This window comes from Vombatus ursinus, unplaced genomic scaffold (genome assembly GCF_900497805.2).
Source record: "Vombatus ursinus unplaced genomic scaffold, bare-nosed wombat genome assembly UNPS02014822.1, whole genome shotgun sequence".
NCBI classification, from domain to species: domain Eukaryota; kingdom Metazoa; phylum Chordata; class Mammalia; order Diprotodontia; family Vombatidae; genus Vombatus; species Vombatus ursinus.
The window spans coordinates 549605-574649 of NW_020954600.1; the positions used below are offsets into that span (position 1 = coordinate 549605).

The 25045-nt window shown below is 42.1% G+C and overlaps 1 protein-coding gene across 6 annotated transcripts in view; it reads left to right on the forward strand.

The window, feature by feature from the left end:
• The first annotated feature begins 5218 nt into the window (after positions 1-5218).
• Positions 5219-25045, forward strand: part of CELF1 (CUGBP Elav-like family member 1) — a 112971-nt gene continuing 93144 nt past the window's right edge. For all 6 annotated transcript variants that reach the window (XM_027837854.1, XM_027837855.1, XM_027837858.1 and 3 more), the window contains exon 1: positions 5219-5262. The gene's annotated coding sequence lies outside the window, so the exon portion shown is untranslated. The remainder of the gene's footprint in view (positions 5263-25045) is intronic.

The window sequence follows — 25045 nt, forward strand, 5'->3', positions numbered from 1 at the left end:
CATTTCCCTAGAAACATAAACTTATAAAACTGAGAAAAATGATTAATCACAGTACAAAAAAAAAAAAAAGATTGAGTCCTTATGATAGCACCACAGCATTTTAAACAGGACTAAAAAAAAAACAAGCTCCAAAACTTGATCCAGCAGCCTGTTAGCACTCTGGAATCAGGACACCTGGGTTCAAATGCTCTCAAAAGCCTATTGCCCATGTAATCTTGGCACATCATCTCTGTGGATCTAAGTTTCCTGATCAATAAATTGAGGAGTGGGGGGTGTTAACTACATGGCTTGTGAGTCCCTTCCAGCTCCAGAAGTATGGACCTGTGATTCAGCTTCTTTTCAGACAGTCCATGAATAAAGAGAGTGTGCAGATTGTGTGCCGCACTGCATGATACTGAATGGACAGGCTCTCTCATGATTCCAGTCCCAAGAGCACACCTGCCTTTGGTTTAGCAATCTTTTAACTTTGAATCCTAGGATTTGCCCCTAGGAAAAAAACTTCAGAAATTCTCTAGATCAGGGGATCTGGTCCCCTAAGTGTCATGGACCCCCCTGGCAGTCTATAGACCCCTTCTCGGAAACATGTTCTAATTACCTAAAGGAAATGCTAATTTTCTGTTACAGGTTACCGAAGATAAAGATGAAATTTTTTCACACCCAAATTCATAGATCTCCTGAAATCTATGCAACGACCTCTTTGGTGAAGCCCAGGTTGCTGTCTGTAATCCATCCTCATCATTTCACAGGGGAGAAAACTGAGACCCAAAGAGAATGGGAAACCTCTGGCTCTGGATCACACAGCTTTCGGGGGCAGAGCCAGGACTAAATGAGAGGATGGAGAGTTAGCAGCAAGGTTCTTAGAAATCACTGATTATTAGCCCACAGCTGTTTTCCCCGCAGGTCCTGTCCAATGAGAAGAAACAGCAAGGTCTGAACACATACAAGTCCGCTTGTTCAGCTTCCCACCTCACTGGCCTCGAAAACTCCTCTTCTGGTTCTGGTCTGTTCCCCAGCAGACCTCGCCAACCACTGGTCATGGGAGGCCAGCTGCCATCACTGTCCCATCCATTGCCCTCTGCCAAGGAGTTGCAACAGGAGCACTCACCGGAACCTGCGCTTGAATGAGCGTTTTCTTCGGAGCTGAACGCAGGTGGTTTAAGAAGCTGGGAAAATGGTTGCAATGAATTCCGCAAAATGGTTCCCTAGAAGCCAAGCGAAGTAGGAGGAGCTCTTATCTCATAACACAAGCCCCGCCCCGTCTCTGGACCCTCCCACCACCTTCCCAGCCCTCAATTTTCTCCCCCCTCCCGATAAATGCGTCAGGTCCTCCAGCCAAAGGGACTCAGTCAACACGTCTGGGGTGTGCGTAGACCTATCTAGTTACATGTTAAATATGTAACATTTGATTTTTCCCTCCCTGACTCCCAGTTCCGTAAGTGAGCCTTTGATGACAGGCGGGTTAGTGCCCTTCTCTTCTTCCCACAAGGTGATCCTTTCTATATAATAGACCCAGCCTAACTGACCTCCTGCTCCAGGCTCCTGAATCCCCTGTCATAACTGGCTTTATCTAGTTAAGGGTAAAATATTCGGTTTCCTTTGTTGTATTGTTAAAATATCTGGGAAATGTGAGGGTAACTCTTCCTTGCCAGCTTTCTCCCCGTACCTTCCCTATGGCAAAAGAGGAACAGAGAAATAAATGAAGGGGAAAAAAATCAATTATATGGTCCCTCTGAGATATCTTGATCTTGGCCAGGCTACGCGTCATTTGTTAGTATATGCTCCCCTAGGCGAGAACTGAAGAGGAACCCTTACTATTCACAAGTGAGTCTGTCCGTAAATGAGCACTAATGAGGACTCATCACCTTGTAAAATGGAGGTGAAGGCAACACCCTGTATCGTAAACCAGAAGGCTCTCCTGAGCCACGGCAATTCAACCCAAATCCATCAAATATTTATGAAGGACCTACCATGTGTAAGGTACTATGCTCGGTGTTGGATGTACAAAAATAAAACAAAAAAAATGAGAGAAACTTCCTACCTTTGAGGAGCTTACATCTTTTAGGGGGAGGGAGCAGAGATATTGAACATAAGTATATATATATATATATGTGCATATATGTGTATGTGTGTAAATATATGTATATATGCATAAATATATTACACTCATATACACATGCATTAAATACATTACATATGTGTGCATATGCATATGGTTATTTAAGAAGGGTGAGGACAGTGAGAAGCTGGAGACCCATGATCCGCACTATGAAGAGAGCCAAGGATCCTAAGATGCACAGGTAGAGAGAATGCATTCCAGCCAAAAGGAGACAGTCTAGGTGAAGGTACGGAGGTGGGAGATGTTTAGGGACCAGCTTAATAAGCCAGTTTGACTGGGATGTAGAGTAAGTGAAAAGGATTCATGTGAAACCAGCCTAGAAGAGCAGGACAGAGCTAGATTGCAAAGGGTTTTAATGCCAGTCAGAGGATTTGGGGTTTTACCCTACAAAATATAAGGTAATGTAAAATAATAAATGTTACAACAATATAAATAATAAACCTAATTATATATGCTATATAATAATGATAAAAAATAGTAGAGCCACTGAAGTTTTTTGAACAGGGAGGTCACATGATCAAACTATACTTTAGGAAGAATAATTTGGAAGCTATTTAAAGGATGGATTGGGGAGGGAAGAAACTGGGAGCTGGGAGTCCAAATAAGATAATGGAGACCACTGCCTTGAATGTAGTAGGCCTGTAACTTTTGTTGAACTGAATTAAGTTGAAGTGGATTGAGACTTGCTCAGGAGCAAATGAACCTAGTGTTTCTTATATCTCACTTCAGGCTTCTTTGCATCTAGACTGAATGTGTTTTAAAGATCTTGAAAATTTAAAAGTACTGTATGAATAACTGCAGGTAGCATTTATGTAGCACTTTCAAGTTTGCAAAGCGCTTTACAAATATCTCATTTTATCCTGTCAACAACCCTGGGAGGTAGGTGCTATTACTATCCCCAGTAAACAGATGAGGAAACTGAGGAAAGGAGATGTAAGTGATTTGCCCAGGGCCACCCAGCTACTAAGTCTGATAAGTCTGAGGCAGACTTCCAAATGCAACTATTTATCCAGTAGCTGCTCTTTACTTTGTAAATAAATCATGAAATTAATTGTCTTCCTTATTGCGTTGGTTTTCAGTCCCTATGATACACATTCTATTTTCCCCCTTCCTTTTGGGCTATAACTGTTTGGTCAGCAGAGATGGTTGTCTCTACGAAATGCTATGGACTCCTTGGAAACTAGGCTGGAAAAACAATTTAATAGCCCACTGCCAGGAACTCATGTTTTTGCTTTTTCAGACAGTGGGAGCCCTTGATCATCACTGTACATCAGGGATTCTTAACCTGGGGTCCATATAGAGGTACCATGAATGTGGATGGGGGAAAGATCTCATCTTTATCTTCACTATCCTCTAACTGAAATTGAGCATTTCCTTCCATTGTGCAACGTAGGCAACAAATATTATACCCCAAGGTGTCCATGGCACCAAAAAGGTTAAGAACCCCTGTTGTAGACAGATGCAGCCATTGGAAAAGAAGGGAAGGCAGTTTTCTCTCTTTGAAGTCTGATTGTGGGAAGGATGGCTATATGGGGGCTTTAGTCCCAGTTGATCACCCTAGATGCTAGTGCCTGACCTCTGTGATCATCTCCAATTTCTGGGGTATCTTGTTTGAATACCTGTTTACATGTTGTTCTCCCTATCTGACAGTGAATTCCTTAAGAGTAGGGACTTCCTTGCCTTTCTTTGGTCTCTGGCACTTTGCACAGTGGGTGCCCCATAGTAGACAATACTTACTGAAAATGGGGGTCCAACTAAGAGATATTTACTATGGGCTTATTATGTACTTAGCATTGTGCTGTTTTAGAAAAGTCTTGTAAAGTTTGTCTTGAAAAGTCTTGTAAAGCTTCGGGGAGGGGTAAGTATATGTTAAGGGTTATTCCAACTTGGAGATTCTCTAATTCATGCACTCTTCTTTCTTGCTGTTGTCTGTCGCTCATAAGGTAATCTCTATTTCCTATCTTCACATCTTTCCCCACACCCTCCTCACCCACCTGTCTTAGAATTCCTAGTTTCCTATAAAAGGTGAGTTGAAGTTCCACCTTCTGCTTGAGGCTTTTCCCCATGCCTGAAGCCCCCTCCTTCCCCATTACTTTGGACTTGTTTTGAACGTACCACTACATGTACATGTGGTCTCCCCATGGAACTCATTTCGGGCTGAGGTGACAGAAGGAAGGACAAATTCCTAATAATAAAAGTTATTAAAAAAATACAGTAGTGGCAAGTATTATACCCTCACAGGCAATGGACTAAGGAAGTAGGAGACATATTTTTGGACATGGCCAGTGTGGGAATTTGTTTTTATTGACTATGCTTATTTGTTGCAGGGGCTTTGTTTTTCCTTTTTCCTTTTTTTCTTTTTCATTAAGGGAGGAAGAATGGGAGAGAGAGAGAGAGAGAGATTTTTTTTTGCTTTTTTGATGGGCAATTGGGGTTAAGTGACTTGCCTAGGGTCACACAGTTAGTAAATGTTATGTGTCTGAGGTCGCATTTGAACTCAGGTTTTCCTGACTCCAAGGCCGGAGCTCTATCCACTGCGCCACCTAGCTGCCCCGAGAATAGTTTTTAAAACGTAAAAAAAAAAAAAAGACTGGGTTGTCTCGCTAGGTAGTGAGCTCCCCATCACTGAAAGTCTGCAAGCGGAGGTTGGACTGTCACTTGTCGGAGATTCACGATCAACAGCAGTTTGGACCAGATGGTCTCCATCCAGTCTAACCAAGACCCACTGTGAGTGTCCGGGGTTCGGTGACCCCTGCCTCTGGAGACCCGAGCTCACTCTCTCTGTTCCAGTTGCCCAGCATCCCAGTCCAAGAAACTGCTTCTCCACTCCCCCGCCCCAGGGGGAGCTGCAGCGCTCTTCCACCCCCCCCACCCCCGCCCTTTCCATTCAGCCCCGCGCGGGGGTGTACAGAGCTCAGGGCGGCGCCTCGGTGGTTCATTCCTTTCACCGCACCCCCCCCTCGTCTCCCGGTGGTAGGCGCCGGAAGTGCCGCCATTTTGGGGTGTCCGGCTCCGGCGGCGGCGGTGGCGGCGGCGGCGGGACGCGGAGGCTCCCCGGGGACTGGGCCTCAGCGAGGCGGCGGCGGCGGCGGCTGAGGAGGCGGCGGCGGCGGTGGCGACGGCGACGGGCGCAGGTGCAGCTGCAGGTGAGCTTGGCCCGGCGGGATAACGGGCCTCGGCCGGGCGGGCAGCGGGCCGGCTGGCGGGTGTGGAGGCGCCGCGGGGCGGGTCCGGGTCACGGGGCCTCCCTCCCGCCGGCCGCTCCTCGCCCCCGGCCTAGCTGGGGTGGGCGCCGCGTGCCTCGGCCCCCGGGGAGTGCTGTCCCCGTCCCCCCCTCGGGCCTGCCGGGCTTCGTGCCCGCGCTCCTCCCCCTTCCCCCACGTGAGCCGCTCCCCACCCCTTGGCCACGCCGTGACCCCCCGCGCCGCCGCCGCCTCCGCTCCTCCCGGCCCGGCCCGGGTTCGGCGCCCGTGTTGGAGGAGAGGTGGCTGGGGCCTCTGGGACCCCAGCCTTTAAAATGTTCCTGCCCACCCCGCACCGGCGGTCGGCCACCCAGTCCCGGCCCCACGAGGCCGGCGGAGCCCTGGGCCGGCTGGGGGACAGTTTGTTTTCGTTCTGTTTGCTTGGTGGCCCCCCACTTCCCGCCCCTAGTGCTTCCCTGAAGTCGACTCCCCTCCTCCTCCAAAGAGGGGTGCGGGAGGGAGGCAGTTGGGGGGCCGCCGCGGAGTTTTGTGCGGGGTTGAGAGCGGTGTGTTTACAGCCTGGCGTGGGGGAATGGGATCCTCCCAGCCCCAGCCCCAGCCCCAGCCCCAGCCCCAGCGCTGCGAAGGACGCTGGTGGGAGTTCGTCCTCCGAGTTGGAGAAGTGGGCCGGTGGGATTTGATGTGGTTCTTGTTTGGGGAAAATGGCTTCTCTTGCGGATCGAATCATTCAGCCTTTCTGGGCTTGTGTTTGTTACCGTATGTACATAGCCTTGTATTTGGTCCCCAGATTTGGATCTCTGTAACCGGAGGAATGGATGCAAGGGCTGGAACGCTGGAGCAGCGATGTAGATTTGTAGAAGTGGTTCATTTGTAAGTGTGAGCAGGAACGTTTAAAGTGTGAGAATAGGAACTTTAAAAAAATGCCTACTATGTTCCAGACACAGTGCTATGCTCAGGGGATACAAAAGACATCAAGACAGCCAGTTCTCGGAAGGAGCTCACGGTCTAATGAGGGAGATGACATTTATTAAACGCACAGAGTAGGTACTTGTTAAATAATTGCTGACTGACGTTTGAAGAAATTTTGCAGCAGGATAGGACTGGGGGAGTTTCTTGTTTAAGAGCACTTCCAGGGCTAGGGAGCTGAGGAGATGATCTTTTTAAAATACGCTTCATTAAATAAGAGTTGGCTGCATACCCGAATTAACTACCAGCTTGGAAACTTGGTCGTTGTCAGTGAAAGTAGAGGGAGTGAAGTGAGTAGAGAGTCATGAGTACCATACCTCTTCTTTGTGACTTCTTGACAACCCCTTAATTTTTTTCTTGTGAGTTAGGAGAATGCCTTGAAAGGGAAAATGTGTTTAGTGGAAGACCAGGATGTCAGTTGCCCCACGTGCCCTCTCTTCGGTGGTGGTGAGGAGGGAGGGAGGTTTGATTCACTCTCGGTTGGTGGAGAATATAGCAGGACAGGAACGTGCAATTCAGTCCTCCACTTCCTTCTAAGAAATGGCTTTTTCCTACTGTTTACACCACCCAAAAATGAAGTTGCAGGTGTAAATCTGGTATAGACTTAATGTGTGCTATTTGCACAGTATTACATATGCTGGTAAAACGATTCCTAGCTATTTTTGTGAATGCAGTTAGGTCATCTTTCATCCATTCACATTTTTGTGTTTCTTGTTGGTGTGAAATGAAAACAATCACAGTTAATAGAATTGGTCCTATTGGAATAAATCTTGTGTTATAGCAATGCTGCACAGTCTTTTATATATACATTTTGTATTAAATAAATATTTTGTTTGCAAAAATAAAGCCTTATGTGATTATAAACCCGTTTAGTAACCTGATGTAGCCGGTAGTTACAGATTCATACACATACAGGGTTTCTAAATGAGTTTTGTCAATAAGGTGTTCATCATTCAGTCGTTTCAAGTTCCAGTGTGTGCAGAGCACTGTGTTATTTCCTGGGAGAGATGACAGGATCCCTACTTTTCGAGAAGCTTACAGTCTAGGTGGTATTTGGAGGCTTCTTAGAGGCGATAATATTTGAATTGGCCTTCAAAGGATGGTGAAGAATTCATATTATGTACAGATAAGGAGGTTGTCTTATGGCACCTTCTGAAGGCTCTCAGCATATGTGACGTGGGTGAAGATTTGCCATCATCGCTAAGATTTAAGAATGTTATTGAGTATGCTGATTAGGCTTGGGGGGAGGGGAGGAAAGGAATAGACATGAGATACTTTCCAAAGTATACATGGATCATTTTGTGAAATTTTCAGAAGATCCTTACCTAATGTTTGACGTGCTCCCCTTTTTTTTTTTCCCCCTATCCTCTCGGTATTTCCCTTTGGTTATTGAGATCAAGAGGGAGGAGGAGGTGGACTTGGAAATGTTATTCAGTACCTTTACCCCCAAAGAGCTGAGTGGAACCAGAAAAAGATATGCTTTAATTTTTTTTTTTTAAAGATATGCTTTTAATGAGAAATCATTCTTAACATTTGTGTGACAGATAGCTTTCACATTTGACATCCTTCACCTAACAGTATTAGTTTCATTTTACAGTTGCATAAACTGAGGCTCCGGTGATTAAATAACTTGTCTAAGGTCACACACCTAGGAAATGTCAGAGGTGGGATTTTGAACAGAAGGCTTCTGACTCTACATCTTGGACGCCAGAGGAGATGGATACTTAGCAAAGAAAACCTTTTTTAAAAAAATCTTTTGTTTTTCCTCTGTGTATCCCTCCTTTCTCAGCTGTCCTGACTTACAAGAAAGAATTTTTTTAATGGAAGAAGAAAAAAAATGAGATGCTGGGGAAAGAATAATGGATTTGCTTCGGAGAGGCCAAGTTTGAAGCCCAACTCTGCCAGCTAAGGTGCCTGTTACCCAGGGTTAGTTACTTAACCTCTCTGGGCCCCAGCCTACTCACCTGTAAAATGAGGGAGTTGGGCTACAGCACTTCTAAGATCTTTATGAGGTGCTGTTTATGGCCTAAATTCACTTTGCCCTTTTTGCTTCTTGAAACTGAAGCAGTAATGCGATATCATTGATTCCTCAGAATCCTAGAAAAACAACTCCCCCCACCCCCAAATCCTGAACCTCCAAGCAATCTCTTTAAACCATAGAAAAACTTCTTTGAAACCTGAATGAAAATGTTGTTCTTGGTTATTTGTATTAATGATGACCAGTGGTAGCATGGACAGTGCAGGTTCCCAGATAATCAGAAATGTAATTTGAACCAGTACTAGTACTCTGTGAAATCTTTGGTACATTTCTTAATAAATGGTGAGATGGGCTCAAGGTAAGTGGAGAAAACAAAGTGGAAAACTTCCATAATCCTCAGGATTGGTTATGGTTTTGTTAAGCTCTTTAAAGTAGAAACTTCTGCTTATCAAGCATTCTCACAGAAAACTGTATTTGTAACCGTGGTACAAATCTTGTTTTTGCCAGACCGTCCACAGGTGTTTCTGCTTGTGTAGATTCTATATAGTGTATTCAGTGTTCTTGTGTAATACACAGAAAATGTATCTATGGTTAACTACATCTTTTTCATCGTTTCAACTTCAGTTGAGAGAAGACTTGCTGATGGGTAAGGGGTTATTAATTAAGGTAGGTTTTTCTTTATGTTCATAGAAATTAGAGAATTTATATAGATAGTTTGTGTTCGACTAGAAGGGAAACTTGGCTCCCTTCCTAGTTTAATTAGTCGAGTGACCTTTCCGAAGCTGTTTTCAAATAACAAGTCCCGTTATAGGATGGTTGTAGTCCAGGAAGACTGTCATCAGTTTGGGTCTTTGCTTTGTACTCTGTCAGTGTCTAAAGAACAGCATTCATTGTTCTAGGAGGTTGTGGTTGGTTTGCCTGCAGAAGTTTTCTTCGCTTGATGCAGCAGTTGTACTTTCAGTTATGAACAAGTTACTGGTATTCCCTTTGCCAAAGTCTTGTCTGTCACTTCCTTGCTTTATATAATCAATCATCATAACTGATCTATAGAGGCATTATTTCCTGTCTGCTTTCTTCCTCGTGTGAAATGTCATGGAAGGTGGGGGCCTTCGAAACATAAATATGGCTGTGGGTCCAATATCTTGGTATGTATCCTACTTTATTTGGCATGTAATATATTTTATTCTCCCAGTGACGATGTTAGGTATTATTGTCATTATACAGGTGAAACTAAGGCAAAATGTGTCTAATAGGGAATATCTTTAATCTGAGAACATCTCCGGCTTCCTTCCTCATCTCTTGCCAAGTTTCATATTGGCGGGGAGCCTTGTCTTCCTAACCTGGGGGCCTAGAATTCATTTCTTTGATTCCCCTTTATTAGGCAACACCTATGCACTATTTCAGAAACATTTTATTGTTTCTCCATATTAAACTTCCACATCCTTCCCTTAAATAACCTTTTTTCGAAAAATTAAAATTTAGAAATGTAATCATGGTACTTTCTGTTGCTGCATACAGGGTGTAAGAAACTTTTTTTAAAGTGTGATAAGCCATTCAGTTCAGGATTTAAGTCTATACTATCATTGGTACTATAATAGGTAGGCTACTTTTCCACATATTTCTCCATTTTCTGAATAGCCTTTGGGTTTCATGAACTTGGATTTTTTTGTGACTAATTTGCTTGAATTTTTTTTTTTTTTGTGAGGCAGTTGGGGTTAAGTGACTTGCCCAGAGTCACACAGCTAGTGAGTGTTATGTGTCTGAGCACGGATTTGAACTCAGGTCCTCCTGACTCCAGGACCTGTGCTCTATCCACTGCGCCGCCTAGCTGCCCCTAATTTGCTTGAATTTTAAAAGTGATGGAAGAGATATACCTTTAACTGCTTCTTTATACTTCCGGTTTTTAAAGATCATCTTGGAAAAGGGTCCTGCAGTGCATTTGGTGACTTCATATGTTTTACAGAATGGTCTTTTCCTCTCATTTGGATATAGTGGCAATTCAGATAAAGCATATTACTTAGGTGCTTGACATGGTTATTAATTTTCACCTTGCCACTAGAAGATAAGTGGTAAATTATAAAAAGGGAGTGGTTCTCTGAGGTATAAAGCTTGCATTGGGAATCTTATAAATCTCCATTAACTCAATTTTAAACATACCATTTCTATGGTGGGGCAGCTAGTTGGCAAAGTGGTTAGATTGACATTCCTGGAGTCAGGAAGATGCATCTTCCTAAGTTCACATCTGGCCTCAGACACTTAGTAGCTATGTGACCCTGGGCACGTCACTTAACCCTCCAATATCTTTGCCAAGAAAACCCCAAATGGTGTCATGAAGAGTCAGACACTACTGAAATGACTCTACAACATCACCAAAAATTTCTGTGGTGGTATAAAAAAGCCAGATATGCATCATTTATATAGCCTTGTTAGTCCAGAGCATCAAAACTTCAAAATTGGAAATGTTTCCGTTTTCATATTGCCCTATCTTAAATTCATTTACTTCCTTTGAGAGTTTGGATTGGGCTCTTTCACTGGCTATAGGAATGCAATCAAGGAATTCTTGTAAATCAGTGATGATGCTATGATACTCTACAGTAAATAGTCTCAGATATGTTGAAAAATGGTGATAACTCTGGATCCAAACCCAGGAAGACTTGAATTCAAATCCAGTCTCAAATACTTAGTAACTTTGTTACCCTAGGTCAGTTTCCTCAACTATAAAATGGGGATAATAACAGCACCTATGCACAAAGTGTTTTGAGGACCAAATGAGATATTATTTGTAAAGCATTTAGCACAGTGCCTCGTATGTAGTAGGTGCTTAATTCATACTTGTTCCCCCCCACCTTTAAAAATCCATTATTTGGACAGGTTCTTTTTTCCTACAAGTTTCTCTTTTGTACAGATAATTTCTTACCAATGTTTCCCAGCCTCTTTGTGTCTTTTGTTTGATTGTAGGAAGTGTTCTTCCTTAATACTGTTCTTTTTGGGCTTTCCTCTTGTCTTCTCTCTTCAGCTGTCCCCCAACTCCCATTCCTGAAGTAATTTCATTGCCTTGTGAATGAATTTTGTATTTATGATATTGTAGCTGCTAACCTTTTAAGTTGGGTGGGACATAGCCAAATAAAAAATACATACGTGTTGACTGTTTGCCCTTTCAAAATAATGTCAGTTCTTGCTTTACATAAATTCTCACTATGCATATTCAGCTTTATATAAATAACTTTACTGTATAGTACTAACCCCCCCCATTGCCTCTGCTCCTACCCTTCCATTTGGTGATCTGCAGCCTCCCACCCTTACCCAAATAAATTTTTTTTTTTTTGAACCAACCAATCGAATGTAGAAGAACCTCTTGGAATCAGAGGCTTGGCTTGAAACCTCTGGTGCTGAGAGAGGAGACTTTTCCCCCGCTCTGTCCACCATTGGCCCCCATGTGTCTTCCATTAGTCAGAAACCTTGTATCTGTCCCCCTCTGCTGTTGACCATCCTTTCCTGTCTGGGTCTGGATCTTGCCTAGCCATACTCGCTCCCACCTATCTGGACTTGGTCCTGGCCCCCATGTGTCTTGTGTCTTTAAACTGTGCCAGATCCCTTCCTCCACAGGCCCATGGTCCCCTACTTTCCTCATGTCTTTTGACAAATTCGTATTAGATAAAAATCTTTTTTTTCCTTTTTTCTGCTTTTTGGTGAGGCAATTGAGGTTAAGTGACTTGCCCAGGGTCACACAGCTGGTAAGTGTCTGAGGGTAGATTTGAACTCAGGTCCTCCTGACTCCAAGGCTGGAGCTCTATCAACTGTGCCATCTAGCTGCCCCTAAAAATCATTTTACAGAGAGGTCTGCAGAATGGTCCGCTTAGGTAATCAAGAACTATCTGTACAGTGTAAGATTTTAAATTTGGGGACCAAACACAGTCCTAAGTCTTTTTGACAAGAAATGTTTGTTGAGTGGAAGTGCCTGTTATATGTATAGTACTAGGCATAGAGATCCCTGCCTTCATGGAGATTTTTATAAGACTGACAGTTTGTATTTTCCTTTGAATCCCTACCATTTTAGTACTTGATACATAGTTAAGTGCTTCATAAATGTTTGTTGACTGACTTGACTGCTTGCATTCACTCTACAGTTCAATCAGGTTGGTAAGTTGTTGATCCTCCCATGCACCCTGCCAGGTGGTCCTATCTCTTTTCACTGGCTGTGCCTCTTTGTGCCTCTTGGAATTCCTAGCTTCCTTCTCAATTGATAAGTGGTCAACGGATATGCAGGAAGAAATATGAATAGGAAGCAAGCTAGTTGTTGGAGGGGCTACAGGAGAACAGGCATACCTTAGTGTTCTTGATTGAACTAGGAATTGCTCTAGCCATTCTGGAAAGCAATTTTGAAGCATGATCAAAAAGTTATTTTAACTGTGCATACCCTTTGACCCAGTGATAACACTACTTGGTCTGTTCTTCAGAGGTCAAATGATAAAAGATCAAAAGGACCCTTAAGTACAAAAATATTTATAGCTGCCCTATTTGTAGTGGCAAAGAACTAGAAATTAACACATCATTTATGGATAAGTTATGATACATAAATGTAGTGAAATATTATTACATCCTTAAGAAATGGCAAAATAGAGGTAAAACTGGGAAGACTTACATGAAATGATGCAGAGTAAAATGAGCAAAACAATTTATATAATACAAGGTAAAAACAGTTTAAGAATTCTGAGCAAGGTAATGATCATCCATGATTCTGTAATACTGATGATGAAACGGATTGCCCACCTCCTCACTCAAAATTCAGAAGAGAACTACATTTTTGGACATGGCCAATGTGGGAATTTGTTTTGCTTGACTTGTTACAAGGGTTTGATTTTTCAACTGGTGGGGAGGAGGATAGAAAGAAAGGAGCCTAGGGTTAGAGTTCTCTTTCCAAATGAAAATAGAAGCAGTCATAGTCAAGCAGGACAGCTTTGTTTTTGTTTTTTGGTTTTTTAGGCAATTGGGGTTAAGTGACTTGCTAGTGTCAAGTGTTTGGTCTGAGGCCGGGGTGAACTCAGGTCCTCCTGACTTCAGGGCTGGTGCTCTATCCACTGCGTCACCTAGCCTGCCCCAAACAGGAGAACTTTGAAAGTTAGATGTTGATTACATGAACTGATGCTGAGTGAAGTGAGCAGAACTAAGAGAACATTGTATACAGACAGTAACAGCAACTGTTCTGTGACCAACTTTGATAGACTTAGCTCTTCTCAGCAATGCAATGATCAAAGACAGTTCCAAAAGTATCATGATGGAAAATGCTATCCACATCCAGAGAAAGAACTATGGAGTCTGAATGCAGATAAAAGTATACTATTTTCTCTCTTTTTTGTTTGTTTTTCTTTCTCATGGTTTTTCTCTTTTGTTCCGATTCTTCTTTCACAGCATGACTAATGTGAAAATTGTTTAATATGATTGTACATATATAACCTATATCAGATTGCATGCTGTTTTGATGAGGGGAGAAGGGAGAGAGGGAAAATTTAGAACTCAGTCTTATAAAAGTGCATGTTGAAAATTAAAAATAAATTAATCTTTTAAAAAAAAAGAAAGGTATATGTTGATTTTATTATATACCTAATTTTGGGGTAGGCAACAGCAACTGGGGAAACTGGCTTTCAATAAGACGTGAACTTTGAAGAAAAGTGTGTGAACAGAAGGATACGAAACAGGGGCAAAAACCAAACAAAGGAGTTTGTATATTTTCCTAAAGGCAGTTGGGAGCCACTGGAGTTTCTTGAGCTTTGGAGGTTCTTGGTCAGACCTGTGCTTTTTAGTATTATCACAGCTGTGTGTGGAAGATGATTTGGAGAGAAGGGAGACACTGGATACTAGTGATTATTATCAATTAACCCTCCCCCCATCTCTACCCCATCACACAGTGAATTTTTCCATACTAAATTATATTTAGTTCTTGGCTTATAGCCTTTCTCCCTGCCCTAATTCTAGGGGACTTCAATGTAGAGGGCCCTTCAAATACTTTATCCACAATTTGTTCTCAGATCTTGATATTTCTAACCTCATAGCATCTTTATTTAACCAGTTATCAAAATATTTTTATTTGCTTTTTCCTGATAACTCAGTTTTATTTTATTTTCAGTTCTAAATTCTTTCCCTCTTCCCTTTCCCCAAGGCAAGAAAAACAAAATTTCTTACAAATATGTATAGTCATGCCAAAAAAATTCTGGAATAGTTATGCCCCCCCCAAAAAAAAGAAAGAAAGAAGAAAATATGCTTCAGTCTGTACTCTGAATCTATTAGCCCGCTCTCTCTGGAGGTGGATAGCATGTTTCCTGAGTCCTTTGGAATTGTGGTTGGTTGTTGTGTTGATTAGATTTATTGAGACTTTCAAACTTGTTTGTCTTTAGACTATTGTTGTTACTGTATAAATTGTTCACCTTGTGTGGTACAGCGACTCTAACACAATTAAATTCAGAGACTTCTCAAGGTGGAAGCAAAAATTACTCTTTATTACAGTCTCGAGAGAAGGGGCTTCTGCTCCTCCAGTACACTACCAGCAGGAGAGAGGTGAGGCACAAAGGACAAAGCAAGGTTATATATCTTAATGCAAACAAGAAACTCCCACCCGGCCACTATCCCTTACTCCCATGGGCTGGGAGGCGGGCTTACATTCTAGGCTCGAAAATCTTTCCCATTCCCAAAGAACAAGGAAATAGGGTATAGACAATCCAAACATACGTGTTCTTATTTAGTATACCTAATGCTGACATGGCAGTGGCAGTCAGGAGAGGGTTTAGGGCCGAATTAAACTTAGGGCCTGTTCATTCTCTCAGAGCCTATCTCTGGTTTCGAGACAGTCTTTTCATCACCACCCTGAGGAGTCTTCACAGAGGTTATATCTCATTCAATCTGATTCTACTTATTTCACTTTGCGTCAGTTTATACAAGTTTTCCTAGGTTTTTCTGAAACAATTCCTTTCATCATTTCTTATCACAAATAGTATTTCATTGAATTCATATACTATAACTTGTTCAGCCTTTCCCCCAATTGATGGGCTTCCCCGTTCAGTTTCCAAATCTTTGCCACCACAAAAAGAGCTGCTATAAATGTTATTGGTTTGGTTTTTTTTGTACTTTTGGGTCTTCCTCTCTCTTTGATTTCTAGTGACAGTATCAATAAGTCAAAGTATGCAAAGTTTAACAGCTTTTTGGGCATAGTTCCGAATGTTCTTTAGAATGGTTGAACTAGTTCGCAGCTCCACCAGTATTGCATTACTGTACCTGTTTTCCCACACCCTCTCCAGCATTTTTGGGCAGCTAGATGGACAGAGCATTGGCCTTGGAATTAGGAAGACTCATCTTGCTGAGTTCAAATCCAGAGCCGTGTGACTCTGAGCAAGTCAGTTGGCCCTGTTTGCCTTAGTTTCCCGTCTGTAAAATGATCTGGAGAAGTAAATGGCAAACCACTACAGTTTCTTTGCCAAGAAAACCCCAAAATGAGGTCACAGAGAGTCAGACACAGATGAAACAACTGAACTTTAACAACTCCAGCATTTGTCATTTTCCATTTTTGACATCTTAGCCATTCTGATAAAGTGGTACCTCAGAGTTGTTTTAATTTACATTTCTCTAATAATTAGTGATTTAGAGCATTTTTTCATATGCCTATTGATACTTTAGATTCCTTCCTCTGAAAACTGCCTATTGATGTGCTTTGATCATTTATCAATTGGGGAATGGTGCTTATTCTTGTAAATTTGACTCAGCTCTCTACATATTTTAAAAGTGAAACCTCTGTCAGGGAAACTTGCTGCAAAGATACACCCCCCCCCACCCCCCCCTTTCCCCCCCCCCCCCAGTTTCTTGCTTTTCTCCTAATTTTCTCTACATTCATTTTGTTTGTGCAAAAGCTTTTTAATTTTAAGTAATCAAAATTACCCATTTTACCTCCTGTGAACCTCTCTTATGAACTCTTGTGGTTATGAACTCTTCTCCATCCATAGATCTGACAAGTAACTTCTTTCATGTTCCACTAATTTGTTTATGATGTTACCTTTAATGTTTAAATCAGGTACCCATTTTGAGCTTATGCTGTGTGAAATGTTGGTCTGTACATAGTTTCTTACAGACTACTGTCCAGTTTTCCCAACAGTTTTTGTCAAATACACATCTGCCTCTTTACTCAGCAACCGTCTTCGTATAGACCCCTCATCGCCTCTCCCACCTGGACCATTGCAATAAACTTCAACTCATTTACATGCCTCGTCTCTCCCTACTAGAATCCATCCTCCATTTACCTGCCAAGGTGATTTTTTTAAAAGATACATTTAACCATGTTACCTCCTACTTAGTAAATTCTAGTGGCTCCCTTTTGCTTCCAGAATTAAATATAAAGCCCTCTGGCATTTAAAGCCTTTCAAATTCAGACCCCTTCCTCTCTATGGATGCTTCTTAACATTTTCTTTACTCTTCTCTACCCAGTCTGTGATCTAGCTACAATGACCTTCTTGCATTTGCTAGCACCCTACCCTCCATCTCCTTTGTACTGACTCCTCTTCCTCCAGTCCCCATGACTAATGTTCTGCCCTCTCACAAATCTCTTCCCTGACTTTTTTCGAGACTCCTGGTTTCACACTGGGTGTCCTAGAGACATCTTAAACTCAATATGTGCAAAAACAAACTCATTATCTTTCTCTAGAAACCCTCCTACCTTCCCTATTTCTGTAAAGGGCAACATCATTTTCCCGGTCTCTCAGGCTCTTAACCTAGGAGTCATATTTGAATCCTCATTCACTCTCACACACACTTCCTGCCAACCTCCAATCTCCAATCAACTTTGTGACCTTTTCTGAATATGCCCCTTTCTTCTCCTGACACTGCCCCTACTCTGGTGCAGGCCCTTATCCCCTCAGGCCTGGACTATTGTAGTAGTTTGTTTGGGGTGGGTGGGGGTGGGAGGGGTCGGTAGGCCTCAGGTCTCTAACCATTTCAGTCCATACTCCATTCGCCTTCCATTCAGATATAGGAAACGTTCAGATATGACAGTGTCAGCTATGCCTCAACAAACTAATGGCTGTCTTTGCCTCTGGTATCAAATACAAAATCAATATAACCTAGCTCCTTTCTACCTTTCCAGTATTCTTAGCCTATACTATCAAGTGACCCTGTCCTTCTGGCTGGTCCATGAACAGGTGCTTTTTCATCTCTTGGCTCTGGGCATTTTCTCTGGCTGTCCCCCATACTTGGAATGCTCTCCCCACTCATTCTTTGCCTACTGGTTTCTCTGGTTTCTAAGTCCCAACAAAAACCCTATCTTCTACCGGAAGTCTTTCCCAACCCCTCTTAATTCTAGTGCCTTTGCTCTCTTATTTCCTATTTTTCTTGTATATAGCTTGTTGGTACATGTTTGTTTGCTTGTCTTCCCCATTAGATTGTCAGCTCCTTGAAGATAGGGGACTGTCTATTAACTCTTTATCCACAATGTTTAGCAGAGTCCCTGGCACATAGTAGGTGATTAATAAATTTTACTGACTCCTCTGACGTCCCACCTTCTAAGAAGGGGTCCTTTCCTGATCTCTTCTCTCCCTCCTCTCCTTCTTCTAAGTTCTCAAAGGGCAGGGACAGGACTTTTGCCCTTTTTGTGGGGGGGGGGTAGTATTTTGTGGCTTAACAATGACTGAGATATAGTAAATACTTATTAAAATGTTTGTTGATTGATTGATAAAAGTTTACTCCTGTACTACAGGTCCAGTGTTTTTTTCTGAAGCCTTCATGGAAATAAAGAATTGTGTAATAATTCAATGATAGAGATCATTATGATTTCCAGAGCATTTTCCTTGAAACACCACTCTGAGATTGAACAGATATTATGCCAAAATGCAGGTGAAGAAGATATTTCAGAGAAGTTTAACACCTAGGTTTTCTGACTCCCAGCTCCCATGTTGTTCCCACTGTTCATTCAATTCTGCCTCTAAATATTATCTGCCAAATCATTCCCTGCTCAGTATATTTCAGTGAGTCTCTGTTATCCCTAGAGACCAATACACACTCCTCTGTTTGGCATTTAAAGTCTTTGACAAACTGGCTTCATCCTAGCTTTTCAGCCTCATTAGAGTTTATTTGCCTACATCTACTTCAGTATAACCCAACCCTCCTTCTTGTGGTTTCTCACTTTCCCTCTCCCCTTAGAGCTCTTTCTTTAGAATCCCTAGCTTCCTTTGGAGCCAGCTTCAAAGGCCACTTAACGGTTGCTTGATCATCAGCAGCCCTTGGTTGACCATGAGGATAAAGAGACCAAAATGACAGTGTCCTACCCTTGAGGAGCTTCTACTTTGTTCTTTTTAAGGTTCATCTGCACCTCGCTGCATGCATGGCCCTTCTCCCAAACAAAAGTGCCTTGTCTTATTTTCTATGTACTTGTGTATACTTCTCCTCCTAGGGAATGTGAGCTTCTTGATGGGCAGGGATGTTTAATTTCATTGATAATAACTGTAGTCAACCTTTATAAAAACTCTTTAGAGTTTGCTGTATTATATCACATTATTATCCTCATCATCACTATTTCACAGATGGGAAACTGAGGCTGAGAGGTTGTGATTTGGCCTAGGTCACAAAACTTTTAAGTATCTGAGGCAGAATTAGAACCTGAATGTCCATTTCTAGCTCCAATTCCATGGCCAAACTTCTTTCCTTTATACTACCTAGAAACCTTTGAAAGCAGGGATTTACATCTTGTTAATTGACCTGTGATTTTCATTAGGCAGGTATGTGGCGCTGTGATTAGAGGGCTGGACCTGGAGTCAGGAAGACTCATCTTCCTGAGTTCAAATTTAGCCTTAGATACTTACTGGCTTTATGACCCATGGCAAGTCACCTAATCCTGTTTTCCTCAGTTTCCTCAACTGTAAAATGAGCTGGAGAAGGAAATGGCAAACCATTTCATTATCTCTGCCAAGAAAACCACAAATAGGGTCAGAAGAGTCAGATGCCACTGAAATGACCGAACAACAATAACTATGATTTCATTGGTTTGAAGAGATCCAGAAGAGGAAATTCCTGTACCCGTGCAAAGCTGAAACTTGGGCCATTTACAGCTAAGAGAGTAGCCTTGGGGCACAGAGAGGTTAAGTAAATTGCCTGATCTTGAACTTGGGTATAGGTGACTGGGGGAAACCTCCTCTGACTCTAACCATAGATTCACCTCCAAAATTAATGTAATCCATTACTATACCATGATGCTTCTAACACTACAAAACACACCTTTTTTTATTTTTTTCTGTCTTTCTTTTTTTTGAAACACACCTTTTACAATCAGATTCTTATAAATAGAACAACAGTAAAGCCCTTAATTTCAATATAAATAAACCTCATTTTAAGAATTAAACAGAAGCAGTTTGTTTTGCTTTAGCTTTCTGCTTTGTTACAAGGGGGAGGATATGTCGTTGGAAAGTGACACTGATGTAAAAAAATTAATAAAACATTTTTTAAAAAATCCTCAGTTGACCCAAAAGAGAATCTGGGGCACACTACTCAAGCAATTTGCCCATATCTCATAAAAGACTTTTCTCCTGTCCAAAACAACTGTTTACCTATAGATTATGGATGTACCATAGTGTTTTGAGACCCCAACCCATCATCATTTGGAAATCAAAGTAGGAAATGGGAGCAAATTCTCAAAATCTGTTAGCAAAAAGATATATTTTTACCTTAAATAAGATAACCAAATTCAATAAAATTGCCTTTTACCTGCTTTTTAATCTAATTTTGAAATGTATACTAACTCAGGTTCTGCTTTATCTCCTCTCTTTTATGGGTAAGCTCTGAGAATACCACTTACAATCTATGCCTTCACTTCCTTTCCTCCTACTCTCTTTAACTTTTTGCAGTCTGGCTTTTAACCTTACCATTCAGCTTAAACTCTTTCCAGAGTTACTAATTGCCAAATCTGATGGGCTTTTCTCAAACCCTCTTTGACTTCTCTGCAGCCTTTAGCATTGTAGATCAGTGGGGTCAAAAAATTAACCCTATAAAAAGATCCCTGAGGATATTAACATTACTTTTTTGTAAAATTTTATTGTATCTTTATTTTGTTAAACATTTTCTAATTAAAATTTAATTTGGTTCGGCTAACGGTGGAAGTTCCCCAAGACTCTGTCTTCTCTACTTCTATATTATTTCACTTGGTCTCATCAGCTCCCACAGTTTCAATTATCATCTCTGTGCAGATGACTCAGATTTATTTATCTAGTTCTATCCTCCCTACTGACCTCCAGTTTTACATTCCCAATTACCTGTTGTCCTGTAGACATCTCAGCCTCATGTCCAAAACTGAACTCATCTTTCCTCTCAATTTTTCTTCACTTCCACACTTGCGTGTTACTGTTGACAGTACCACCATCCTCCCAGCTCCTAACCTAGGTGTCATCCTCAAGTCCTCAAAACTCTCCCCCCACCCCCTCTATCCAATCAGTCTTTAAGTCCTGACATTTCCGTTCTGCCTTCTCACCATCTCTTAGATAAATTCTCTTTTCTCCTGACGCTAGCACCACCCTTGTACAGGCCCTTATCACTCCACACCTGCACCATTGCAAAAACCTATTGGTTAGGCTCCCTACCTGAAGTCTCTCTCCACTGCAATCCATCTTCCACTTCCTTGTCAAGGTAAATTTTTCTAAAACATAGATCTGACTTTGTCATCTCTTATTCACTAAACTGTTGATTCTTATTACCAGGATCAAATGCTTTCAAAGCTCTTCATAACCTGACCGTTTCCTTTCTTTCCACTCTTCTTGCATCCCCCTCAACATACTCAATGACACTGATTCTGCTGTTTCTCACACAAGACATTCCCATCTGGTGACACCAATCATTTTCACTCCCTGTTCAAGCCCCTACATCTCTACCACCTGACTGTTTTGTAATCTCAGCTAAAGCTTTACCTTTTTTTTTTTTTTTTTTTGGGGGGGCCAGGCAGTGGGGTTAAGTGACTTGCCCAGGGTCACACAGCTAGTAAAAGCTTTACCTTCTTCAAGAAGCATTTCCCAGTCCTCTTTAATCTTGGTGTCTTCTTTATGAGACTGCTCTCATTTAATCCTGTATCTATCTTGTATGTAGTAGTTTACATTTTGTTTCAGCCTTTTAGAGCAGGGACTGTTTTTTGGCTTTCTTTGTATCACCAGAGCTTGGTACATAGTAAGAGCTTAATAAATACTAATTTACTTGACTAGTTTTACTAATTTACTTGACTAGTTTATCAGAATTATAATTAGGAATTTTTCATCTAGGAAGAAGACCAAACTGGGCCTGGGCGAGTGGCACTAAAGACACCCTCAGTAGGGGTAGGCAGAGGAAGAGGAGGCAGACCCCAGGCCTTAAAAAGGCTGCTGCTCTTGGGAGAGTTGCCCAGATTCCCTTCCCACCTAGTGATTGATTAGGAGGTTCCTAGTTTAGTGTAGTTATTTCTTAGTAACTACATGCTAAAGTCCTGTTGTGTCTTTGTACTTGCTGAGTTTGAGGGTAGAAGTAAAGTAAGGGGTGGAACATCTTAAAGCCAATTTGGCCTCCATTCTTAAATGACTTGATTTAACAGTTAAGGAAATTGAGATCTCCCCCCCCATAGGGGAAATGACTTGGTCAAGGTGTCACATTCATCCAGCTCTTAAATTGAGACTGTGCTAAGGTGGAGTCAAATGGAGTCCAAACCTCACAGACTATTAGGGCCCAGGCACAGATATGTCTCAGGCCTGAGCACCTTAGTTCCTACCCCCGAGCTGGAAAGTATAAACTGAAGGAGGGGGGAAGGCCCTGAGAATGAAAAGGCTCCATTTATATGGATGTTCTTCCTCCCCTCCCCCCTCTTGTAGTTAAGTTCCACTGGGGCTCAGGATTCTTGAATTGTACCCCCTAACCCAGGCCTGCACAACTTGCGGCTCGCCAAGGGATTTCTGGTAAGTTTGTCAAAAAAGTGGAGGAAAACATCCTTTATATTTTTCGAGGGCCACCCAAACTCCTGAGTGCTGCAAGTTCCCCTCGAGCCTTGCAGGTCTGCCCTAATAAGGCAGATAGCTATCTAGACTTGAGACCTTGTTCTCCCGGTCAGCCTGGGCCCCAGGGATTGAGAACTTGTCAATGGCCAAACAACAGCAACAACCCCCCAAAAGCAAAAACAACAAAACTTCAGGAAGAAATCCCCATTTTAGAGTCCAGGGAGGCACCTCCTGCAAGGGTGGAGAAACCAAGGCTGAGATTATAGGCTCACCTCTCTGAACGTTTCCCTGGGCCAGGATTGTAGAGCCTTCCTAGCCTGTTAATGCTACCCAGAAAGGCACTGAGCACAGTGCCAGGTACATAGTAGATGCTTAATAAATGCTTATTGACAGACTGAAAGGCACGGGGGCATTTTCAGAAATGAGGGATCTGGTTTGTTTGGCAAGATCCTTTATGCCTTGACCTTGTCTCTCCTCTCTTACGCCTAGTCAGGGCCATCTTAAATTCTGATTCAGGAACTCTTACCATCCTTTCCCAAGCTCTGTTACTACCAGGCTCCTGCTCAGACTTTCTCTTGTCATAGAGGTGAGGAAGAAGGCTACAGTTGGAGGTGGAGAGTGAGAAAGGGGTTAAATAAAGGAGAAATTTTCCTTTGCCCTTGGCTAAATCCTGAGTAACCCTGCCCCACCCTAGTTATGGCCCTGGAAAGCAGGTTTGGAAGGGTTACTTTTACATTTAGCTTTCCATTTTCTGACACCACAATCTATAACCAAATTAGCTCAGTAAAAATGCTTGCTACTTTTTTTTATTATACTTGTAAATGCATCCAGAGGCTATTGAGCAGTGGCAGCAGCCCGTAAATATATAATAAACTTGGTGACTTTCCATGAATATTTCCCATAAACTTAAAGGGGAAACTTGAAGGACAAGCCTGGGGGATCCTTTTGCCATAATAGCTTGATAACAGAGACTGTTAGAGGCAGAAAAAAGAGTATCTATTATGCTTTGGGACATGGGAATGGCATTATCTGGAGTGCTTTGCTCATTTTTACTTCTGGTTTATAATTTCATTGCTTTTATTTTTAAATTTATGTGTTGGCCCCCCCAAGAGCAAAGCGATAACAAATTGCTTACAACACTAGATGCTCCTGTGCTTATTCTTCAGAACTGTGAAAAACGGCCTGGGCAGCAAGGTGGCACAGTGGACAGAATGCTAGGGCTTGAAGTCAGGAAGACCCTAGTTCAAATTTGGCCTCAGATACTAGCTGTGTAACCCTAGGCAAGTCACTTAACCCTGTTTGCCTAAGTTTTCTCGTGTGTAAAATGAGCTGGAAAAGGAAATGGCAAACTACTCCAATATCTTTGCCAAGAAAACCCCCATAGGGTCACAAAGAATTGGATACTATTGAAAACGATTAAATGACAACAGATGAAAAACAGCCAGGATAACAAGGAAGGATTTTGTGATTACAGGTGCTCAAAGGGAGCTTTTCTTGGGCAAACATTTAAATCTCTATGTAAAGCCACTTCTATTTCTGTAGAAAGTTCTTGGTGTTTATAAACTATTTGAGAGTTTGAGGATTTTTTTTTCTTAGAAAGTTAAGATAGCAACAAATAGAATGAAACCAAGAATTCATAAAATGTACATTTAAATGTGTTCCTGTTCTGAGTCCTTCAAGCTATCTTGAAATAGCAGCAGAATGTAAGGAACCATCTCCCTAGATGTAGGAGAGTGAAAAACACATTGATATTCTTTCAAGTTATTTAGTGCTTGCTAGGTGAAAGGCTTTCTGGTAAACCCTACCAAGTGAAGGTACAGATTGATACAGTTAGACCCCAAACTGTGCTTGGCTGCCATATGCCATTGCTCTTACTCAGTTACACTTAAGATTATGACTTGACCTCTTTTTTTTTTTTTTTTTTTTAAGACAATCAGGGTTAAGTGACTTGCCCAGGGTCACAGCTAGTGTCAAATGTTTGGTCTGAGGCCGGATTTGAACTCAGGTCCTCCTGACTTCAGGGCTGGTGCTCTTATCCTTTGTGCCACCTGGCTGCCCCTTGACTTGCTGTCATCTGACAGATGCAACTAGAGATCTAGAGGTTCCCTCCAACCCGGAAATTTATTTTTGTTTATTTATAACCTTCTTTCCCTCCACCCCAGTCTTCTTATATTTAATGCCCCCCATCCCTTTGGCATTTAAAACTCATTACGTATCTTCACCTTTTCCAGTTTAGTTACATTTTACACCTTTTCTAGTTTCTGTAAAGTGCTCCTCCAATCAGTGACACTGACCTCCTTGCTGGTCCTCCCAATAGACACTCCATCCCTCGCCACTGGAGATTTTCTTTGCTGTACCAGAAATGCTTTCCTTTTTCATCTCTGCCTCCTAGCTTTTTTCAGGTCCCAATTAAAATCCTGCTTTCTACTGGAAGCCTTTTGCAATCCCTCCTATTCTACTGCCTTCCTTCTTTTCCTTATTTCCTATTTATCCTGTACTTAGCTTGTTTGTACATAGTTACTTGCACGTTGTTTTCCCCATTAGATTGCAAATTCCTGGAGAGTAGGAACTGTCTTTTGTTGGGCCCACTGTGCCTAGTAAACACATAATGTGGGCTGCTTAATAAATGTTTATTGACTGACCCACCGATAAGGAAGGGCAGCTAGGTGAAGAAGTACATAGAGTGCCAGGTCTGGAATCAGGGAGACGGAGTTCAAAAATCTGCCTTCAAATTCTAGCTGTGTGACCCTGGGCAAGTCACTTAACTCTGTTTGCCTCAGTTTCCTCATCCATAAAATGAGCTGGAGAAGGA